Raw genomic sequence first — 9,687 nt, 5'->3', positions numbered from 1 at the left:
TTTCTAGCTCTTTTCACCTCATTTGTTCCTTCATGAGTTACTTCCAAAGTGTCCCACATTTCTTTTGATGATTTTCATTGCGAGACCCTGAAAAACTCATCAGAATTTAAAGCAGAGGTTATAATATTTTTGGCAATGCAATCGAATTTGGCCTTTTTGCTTTCTGCATCAGTCCATTGAGACCATGGCTTCTCAATGACAGATCCATCCTTTTCAAACTTTGGGATAAAAGGACCATTTTCAATTGCATCCCAAATTCCTTTGTCAAAAGATTCCATAAATATTTTCATTCTTACTTTCCAAAACTGGTAGTTCAAACCACAGGACAAAGGTGGTCTGTTAATTGAAGCACCTTCCCCAAAAGGTAGTCTATCAGCCATTTAAAAAGATTTTTAGGATCAACTTGAATAACTTTCAAGAACCAAGCTCTTGATGCCAATTGTTAGAAAAGATGGCTTTAAACTAGAGGGGGTGAATTGTTTAAAGAGGATTTTCGCAAACTTTTCAAAACTAGAATGAATTTATCTTAGGAACCAATTGATTCAGCAATTCAGTTAGCCAAAACAGCAAGCAAAAGCTGTAGTACCAGAAAAACAATTGGTTGTTTCGTAGAAATAATCGGTTGTTTACACCAGCAAACAACAAATAAACTGAATTTAAAGAGTTGGAGATAGAGAGATTGTACACAGTTGTTTATACTGGTTCACTCCAAACCAGAGCTACATCAAGTCTTCTCAGAAACCCTGAGGAAATCCACTATGTAATCACCACTTGATCACTTACACAACAACCAAGAGAATGACCTTGAACACCTCAAGAAACACACTCTCCTTGGCCAACACTAAGATTGCTGATCTTGAACACCTCAAGAACACACAGGCAATCTCAGCAAACACAGAAACGAATTGTTCAACAGAGTACAAGGATTACACTTGTTATAGAAGATAATCTGAAATCAATACAAGCAGAATCCTATTCCAACACTTTGATCAATCACAAACTCTTAGCAATCTCACCACTTTGAAAAAACTCTTTTGGAAAAATTTGTCAAATATTCTTAATTGTCAAATCTGTTTTTCTGAATTTATTCAAAGATGTAGTTTGTTATCAAATCTTAACAAACTCTTAAATTGCATTAAAAGATTGGTCAAAGCATTTAATGACTGGAGCGTAAGCAGTTAAAACATTTAAAGCTCAGTCAACAAGAAAACAGTTTTCTATTATGGTCCCAAAACAAACAATCGGTTGTTTCCTCGAATCAATCGGTTGTTTTGGTACTTTAACAGTTCAACCATTCAAAACAGTTTTCAATCTTTTTCTCAAAACACCTAAGTATAAACAATCGGTTGTTTTAACTTAGTTTGAAAACATTTTACTTTCACAAAGATTGAGAATGCTAATGCTTTAGATTTAATCACAGGATGGATTACAACATATAAACTACCCCAGAACAAAGCTTAAACCAGCACAACAACATCAAGCATAGCAGAGGCTTCAACATCCTTCAAAGGATTTGGATTCTTCAAAACATGAACACCACTTGGTTCAACAGTTACCACCACCACCGCAACGCAGCTACCACCACAATGCACCACCTCAACCACGAGCTCAAGAACCACAACCATGACATTGCACTCCACCACTACAACAAACACCTTTTTTTTCACTCGTGGACAAAAATGTAAAACAATACTTTCATTTTATCTTTTTTACTAAAGTACAGTTTTGGCATTTAAAAGTTTATAGAGGTTCCCGAAGAAATCATGGAGGTGCAGGAAGAAGTTGTCAAATTTCAGGTCAAAAAGCCAAAGGAATAAGGTGCAGTAAATTTTTTTACTAAGAGCAACACCAAACCGAAACTGTTTTTTTTTTGTTGAAAACGTCTTGATTTTTATTGTCTATAACTTTTTTTCTATTTTGTTTTTGGATGTTCTGTTTTAACTGGATATCAACAACAACTCACTAGGGTTTTGTGAATTTTTTTTAGATTTTTTTACCAAAATACAAACCCACAATAGAGACAAAATTTCACAAAAACTCGAAAAGAAGAAACCTAAGGGATTTGAAAAAAGAATTGAAACTCAAGACATAATAGAAACCTAACTCTAATGAACTTGTTAATGATCTAATAACAAGATAAGACACTCAAAAATATAAAAAGAAGAGCACACAAAAGGCACAAAATGACTCAAACCACATGGATATTCATTGTAAAAACAAGAAACAAAAATTCAAACAAAGATCTACTTGATTTGATGACATATATGGAAACAACATGAATTTAGACAACTAGAAATGGATCATAAAATAAAAATGAAACCAACATAAACTATTTTTACCAAAAGAAAATGAAAGAAGACTCAAAAAAATTCAAAAGCACTCAAGTAAACACAAATAGAGATCCTACAACACAAATTTGGATGGTTCAAAGAGTATTTAGCATTTTGAAACGATTAAACTAAACACAAACACATTTAAACGGTGAAAGCACATTTAAAACATATTCAAGACATTGTAAAAAGTGAGGAACAACACGGAAATGGAAGAACAAAAGTTAGAACGACTTATCTCGTGAAGACCTAAGCTCTTAATACCAAATGATGCAAAACTAGCTTGTTTTGGCTTTTTCTTTGTTATTGTTTTGTATGTTGCGGAATAATGGACTTTAAAATGAAATCAATGGCTGAATGGAAGTGTGGAGAAGATGAAATGAAGAGGGGAAGTAGAGGCTTAGTAGAGGTGTGGCCAACTTCTAAAAAGATTAAAGAAAATCACTAATAGAAGCGCAAACTTCAAAGTGAGAATTTGAAGACAAATGAGCTAGCAACTTGGGCATCATTTTATTATCAATTCAAATCTAATTTACTAGGGGGCTAGCACTTGTATTTATAATGCTATATGGGCAGCCAAGGTATAAGCTTTAACCCTAAAAACTCTTCACTCGTAGAAGGACAAGTGACTCTCTCTAATTGGAGCAAATCCTCTCAAAATAAAGGTTGACAAGTGTCCTCCTCTAATTGGAGAGAATCATCACCATTCCCATGAAGACAAATGTCCTTTTTCCATTGGTGGAAATCCTCTCCATTAAGGAGATGACATGTGGACCTTCATGCCTTCATTGCCACTCCATGCTTTCTATTTGCACCCTAGTAATTTATTTGTGCACCCTAGATGGTCTAGAGTTGCATTGGGTCCAAGGGGGCCCAATTGTAACTCTAGCTAAACTCTTTCTTTTTCTATTTACACCCTACTCTAATTGACCCAATACATGGCTCATGAAAATTGGCACAAAACATGGTCCAAGACAATGGTCGAAATACAAGCTCAAAATAAACCATGCACTACTATGTACAGTGTTTATAAAACTAAATAAAAAAAATGGAAAAGCAGACAACAATTAATTCTCCTTGAGATGAGAGTCTTTTGAGCTCCTTTTTCTACTTCCAATCTTCTTAGCCAAATGTTTTGAGGCTGAATGGTTTGATCAAATGTCTTTTTCGAAATATCAAGTTAACATGCTTTTTGATCAACGCCTACACAATGAAATATCCAAGTAAGTTATTAACTCAACATCATCACCATCTTAAAATGAAAATAATGCAAACAAAACCAAACTATTTTCATCATCATGCAAATTAGAGTGAAGGACATGGTACTAAATAATTGAAAACCTAATTAAATTAATATCATTTTATAACATTATAGTTGTAAAACCATATGTGGTCCTTTTCTTTTGTTCAATTTTGTTTTCGCTTTGTTCCCGAGAAGGAAACTTTGAAACACAATAGATACTTAGAACTAAATCAACCTGAATTTCCTTATTAATGATGTTTCTACCTATCCTAACAACGCAAACAATTTTAAATTTAAGATACTTCAAACACGTGATAACACTAACTATATCTTTTTCTTATATTTATATATACTTTGACGATTTAATTAGAAAAACTCATTAATCACATTTGAAATTAACTCTAATAACAGTGGCCATGCAAAGTGTCAACTTACAAGGTTTTTAATTATCTTTAAGAAAATCGTACTGGAGAAAATTCAATACATATTGGGTTGTGAATATTTATGTGCATGTGTATTGTATGAATCGATTAATGATTGTATAAAGAGATAATGTTAATCGGTGTCCCTATTACTAATCCAATGACATGTTCTAGTGAAAACCATAGTTGAGAGGATTGTGTTGGGAAATGTTGAACTTTGTGTAATTCCTTTAAGTCCTTTTGTTCCTAACCAAGTGCATTTAAGGTCATAAAATTCAAATGCATAATAAGAAAAAAAATAAGAGGTAAAAGTGAGACCCTCTCCTTCTAGCTTCTATTGGGAATGATGAAAAAGATACCTTAATGATGTTGCAGCCGAGGTAACAACTATTTTTTTTATTTAATCTTAATATATGGACTTGATTTGAAGATAAGTGATATCAATAGATAAACATAATTTTCTATTTGGGAATGTGACTGATATTTTAAGTAGTTGATACAAGTCACCTTTTTGACAAGTCCAATGCCACCTTATCCTTTTCTTTTTGGGGTATATTAATTAAACTATTATAATTTATTTATTCAAAACCTCAAGATTTTTTGAAAAATAAGATTTACATATTAAATTGTGTTGATTTTCTTAAGAATATATCCTAACATTTGAGACTAATGATCATAAAATTGGGTCATGTAATTAGGCTAGGTTCAATGTTTTCCCCATTAATCCATACATAGTCTTTTCTTATTCATTTTAGATCCACCACAAATCCTAAATCTTAAACCATAAACCCACCAAACTCATTAGAGTTTTGAATATAGTCTTCCAATTATTAACATATTAGTTAGTTTTTTAAGTTATAATTAAATCACAATGTTATTGCAACTCAAAACATTATTAAAAAAATAAAATTAATTACCTTGTACCAAGTGAACATTCTGTTTGTTGGTAAGTTTTGAGATTCCCATTTGGCAGATAAGTCTTCACTAAAGAATTTGTGGTTCCTACCATTCAATTCAACTATGTATAACCATTTGTGTGATGATAAATCCCTGGTAATAAAATTACACAATAATCCATAATCAAATCTCAAATTTAAACTTAAAATGTTAGGTCACATGTTCTCCTTATCTAACCATTCTATTTTGAGAACCAGCATTCCTTGTCATATTCCAATATTCAAACTCATCAATTGCCTGATACTTAGTTGAATCATCAGATGTAGAATGATGTTCTACTCTATAAGTGGGAGCCTGAAGGTTATATAGTAATTATCATAAGATTGGTAGACACTAAAAAAGATTGTGGTATCAAATAATGATCATCTTAGCTTGAATGAAGCTCAACATACCTGAATGTCTGAAAGAATAAAAAGATGTTATTGTCAATTGCTTCCTTGTAGTAGCCTAGCATCTCTCTAAATGTACCTTTGTTTCTTTGTAGTAGCATTGCATCTCTCTAGAAGTACCTCTACAAAAGTAGGCATTCACATTCTGAGTAAAATAGATAATAAACAAATTTTACTGTAAAATGTTTGACTATGTTATTCAAGGAACAAAATATAGTAAGCATGATAGAATATCGTATAGTCTACAAATCAAGATTTTTGCAAACAATTATGACAAATAGCCATAACAAAAACAGTACATTCAAAATCCTAGATACGCTTCAACCTTGTTACTATAGTACATTGCATTATCACTACAGAGTTTGATAGCTTTTGTGTAAAATCCGATGGCTTTCTGTCATTGCTTATCTTTATAGGCTTGATTTCCCTAACATTAGTGGCAAACCGAAAGAAAACTGAGGGTTGAGGAGAAAAACAAATGTAAAACTTAGAATTAAACAACCAACATTACAATATGTGATTTAATAAAGATTAAACCCTCTCTCCTAAACAGACTTTAGCGTAAAAACAAAACTATGTAAGTAATCCCCCAAATATAAAAAAACTGTTCAATTATGAACTTTACTAAAATACATAAACTTTAGGATACTAAATACTAAACTTGTGGATACTAAATACTTGAAGGATTACTTACAATTTATTACATGTCATCACTACCATCCGCAACATGCATTTTCCTGCCACTATCTTTATTTATTAATTTCTACTATCTATTATTTCTCCGCTTTGTCCTCCACTTTGTCTTCCTTTGTTGGCTTAGGAGGTTCTTCCTTATATCCGTACCCTCCTTCCAGTTCATTGTCCTCATAATCATCATAATGATGTGGTTCTTGCAGAGAATAATTAGGAGGCAAAAAATATGCATAAAACAGCTAACTATAAACCCCTTTTAATTTTTTTTAGTGACTAAACAGCAATTAACTGCAGGTTCACAGATTAAAGCAACAAAGAAAATAATTTCAAGGGATTAAAAAATCTTTTCAATAGAAATTCACAACGTTATCTTTTCAGAAGATCAAATTGTTACTAATGAGCAAAAGATAAGCAAGATATATAACATGAAATTACAAAGTAAGGGTCATCTTCAACAATTTGAAACAAAGTCCATGCACTAGAGTTTGATTAAAAAAGGGAATATAATTATGGAGATGCTTAACTTGAATGAAATAGATAACAACTTACCTAACACAAAAGCAACTATAGGATTTTTCTCTAGGAGGCTTCCATTTGCATCCTACAATGAATGATTAAAAATACTGTAAATATACACTTCTTTAAAAATAACTCAATAGAGAAAAAAAATCATTAAAAATATCCATGTAGCATTTGCATCAACATTTATTCTTAAACTATACGAGAAATCTTTCAAAGGGCCAACACTAATCAATGAATCGCTCAAAACAAACAAGAAAGATTTTCAGCAACAAAAATATAACTATTTAACTAGTTTGTTACAATTGTCAAGTTAGTAGGAGGGGAGTTGTGTATGAGAGTTTTGGTGTGATCCTGTTTTATGCAGGGAGCGAAAGAAGAAGAATGGAGTGTATTGATGGGATGGATCAGTGTTTTATTTAACAGATAGCTACAACCACTTTGCTGGTTGAGTTGCTTTCTCACCAGTTTGTCACATATGTTTGGTTGGTTTAGATGCAGGGCAAGCTCTCTTCTTTTGTAGCAGCTAATCATATTGATAAGCCTTCAGCTTTTCATATCTTACACTCTCTTAGTAGCATTCAGCAAAGTTATTTGGATTGGTATTGGTAGTATTAGCATCCTTATTATGATGGAAGCATTATCGGTGGAGGCAACATTAATCATTGTTGTTAAAGTGTAGAAGGGTAGTTGTGTGCCAACTATCATGAAGCACTTTGATGCACTCAAGATGGTCAAAAGATGCTCTAAAAGTGTTTTGAGTGGTGCCAAGAAGCTCTTGCTAGGCAGTTTATGCCCTTTTGGGTATTTGAAAGCTAATCAAGTGGAATTTTGTCGTGCTTTATAAGTCAAAAGTTGTTTAGGTTTTTTTGAGGGTTTTGAGTCATGTTGAAGGGTTAGGACAACCCTGAAGTGTCCCTATTAATATATTTATTCATTGTCGATAAAAAAAAATAGTTTGGTAAGTTTACTATGCAAATTTCAGAAAAAAATAGCACTTAAAAGAAAAGAAGGAACATATCCATAAACAATTAAAAGACGTTAAGATGCCCACTAATTCTTCTAAGATTTTCTCTTTATCTATATCGAGACACTACCTGAGCTGATTTTGTTATATTTTGATGTGAGTTGATTTTAAGAGTTTTCATTTAGGTGACACTTTAGATTTATGATTGAGATTTTTAGGCAATTAAGAGTGAAAACCTAAGGAAAATCCCCACTGGACATTAACTTAACCAAGTGGTTAAGTAGATGTGAAGGTTCACTTCACAAAGGCAAAAGGAAAAAGACAATTATAAGGTGATGATGATGACAGGATATGGTGCGGAATTAAGCATGGATAGCAATTATAAAGACAATGGCCAAATGAATAAAAGAAAACCAAAAGAAGAACATATTTATGAATTGAATGGAATGACAATGGAAGGAAAAGGAAGCCTATGAAAAATGGAGTTTGAGATGATGAGCACGCCACTTGGATGATAAAATGACTCCAAGATAAGTTTGTAAGCCGCCACTTGAGAGCTTTCAAATTCTCACAGATAAAACTAAAGACTAAGAGGAACAAGCCTCACTAGCATCTCACATAAAATGTGCATAGTATATTTTCTCTATTTCATTCAACTTGTAAAATACACTAGGTAGGCCTCCTATTTATAGGTGAAGGAGCCTTGGAGAACAAGCTAAAGGGGTAGGATGGGAAAAGGGGAAAAATGGGCAGCCGCATCCTAGGCTTGTCCTTCTAGAAACTAGGTCAAAAAGCATTCCAAAAGGACTAGGAACAAGTTAAAATGCTACCCACACCCCCTATTATGCTAAAGACACCTTATTCTAGCCTATCTTTGTTATTTGGACCCCTAAAGTGAGCCTAATTATTTACAACATATTTGTATCTTATAAGAAGACCAAAAGGAAGAATAGTTGGTGTGATGGTTTATGCTCAGCTCCTTTGGTGAGGTCCATGTGATCCTTGGTGGGTGTTTGAATTGGTCGTTGAGATGACAGTTCACCATGTGCTTTGTCTTTTGCTTCCTTGGTCATCTTAGTAGCTATTTGGGTTGTATCATATTTGGAGCATACCCATACAAGGATCCTCACCACTAACCATGTCTTGCAAAATATGAGAAAGTGACATCTGCAATCTCTTTAATGGAGCATCTACTTCAATATCACCAACCTAAAAATTTGTAGGAGAATATTTTATAAGTTACTTCAGTGATAGGAACACAAAGTAAAAAAAAATAACAGTAAATTTGCTAGAAATATTTATAGAATCAAAAAACAAACCTCAACTTCCCCAGCATATTTCCATCTCTACTAAAAAAAATTGCCTTAAATTGAATCCTAGAGTGTTTCAAATTATCAAATCTAAGGAATAAATATTTAAAGATTCTTTTTAAAAAAAATAAGAAGTTCAAATTACAATTTGTACTAATTTAATTTATGTATGATTGATTAAGTGACATTACGTTCACGAAATCTTGGAAGCTAAAAATTAGTTTTATCATTTTTTTTCTCACAAGATTAGAGCTACCTAATATCTACCATTCTATTTGCAATATTTTCAAAGAAAGATGATGCAATAATGTTGTAAAGGGAAGTCTTTGATAAGATAGATAGAATAAGGTGAAATCCAAAAGAATGATGTGTACAACTAGAAGAATCGTTTTTATCCAGATGTTCCTAACAAAACTATGTCATTATTATTCTCATTGTTGAACCTATTCACAATCAGGGGCAAAAAGAAGGACAAACAGAAGAAAAAAAAACATGTCAATTGAAGTACAAACACCAAGGAAATTCCAAAATTAAGTTACCTTTTGGAATACACTTTTTCATTTCTCTCGGCGAGTGTTTGATGTAGGCAAGAAAAACATGGCAATTGCATATTTTCTAGGTGGTGAAGCTCAAAATCCAAAACCTTCAAACAATAAACCTCTTAGAATCATCTGCCTTAATAGAAAACAAGTTAAAACAAAGTAATAATTTGTTATATCTTAACAATATTAATAATCTACTTCCATAAAAACCTCATTCATTCTGATTAAACAAGAGACGAACCATAGATACCTGAGCACTGAACCCATAGCTCAAAACATCCTTTACTCCTCCTCGGGATCGAATCCCTTGGTGAC

The 9,687-nt window shown here is 32.6% G+C and overlaps 1 long non-coding RNA gene across 2 annotated transcripts; it reads right to left on the bottom strand.

The window, feature by feature from the left end:
• Positions 1-2,865: 2,865 nt before the first annotated feature.
• Positions 2,866-8,159, bottom strand: LOC137828328 (uncharacterized). Of its 2 annotated transcripts, none has more exons than XR_016523376.1 (5): positions 6,584-8,159; positions 5,345-5,463; positions 5,130-5,246; positions 4,913-5,045; positions 2,866-3,533 (listed from the first exon to the last, which is right to left on the bottom strand). It is a non-coding gene; the product is annotated as an uncharacterized LOC137828328 (long non-coding RNA). The 2 variants fall into 2 exon arrangements; XR_011083859.2 differs by lacking the exon at positions 6,584-8,159 and adding an exon at positions 6,036-6,395.
• Positions 8,160-9,687: the final 1,528 nt, after the last annotated feature.

This window comes from Phaseolus vulgaris, chromosome 7 (genome assembly GCF_051622355.1).
Source record: "Phaseolus vulgaris cultivar YP4 chromosome 7, ASM5162235v1, whole genome shotgun sequence".
NCBI classification, from domain to species: Eukaryota; Viridiplantae; Streptophyta; class Magnoliopsida; order Fabales; family Fabaceae; genus Phaseolus; species Phaseolus vulgaris.
The sequence above is the reverse complement of the archived record's forward strand: the minus strand, read 5'-3'. Positions and strand labels throughout refer to the sequence as shown.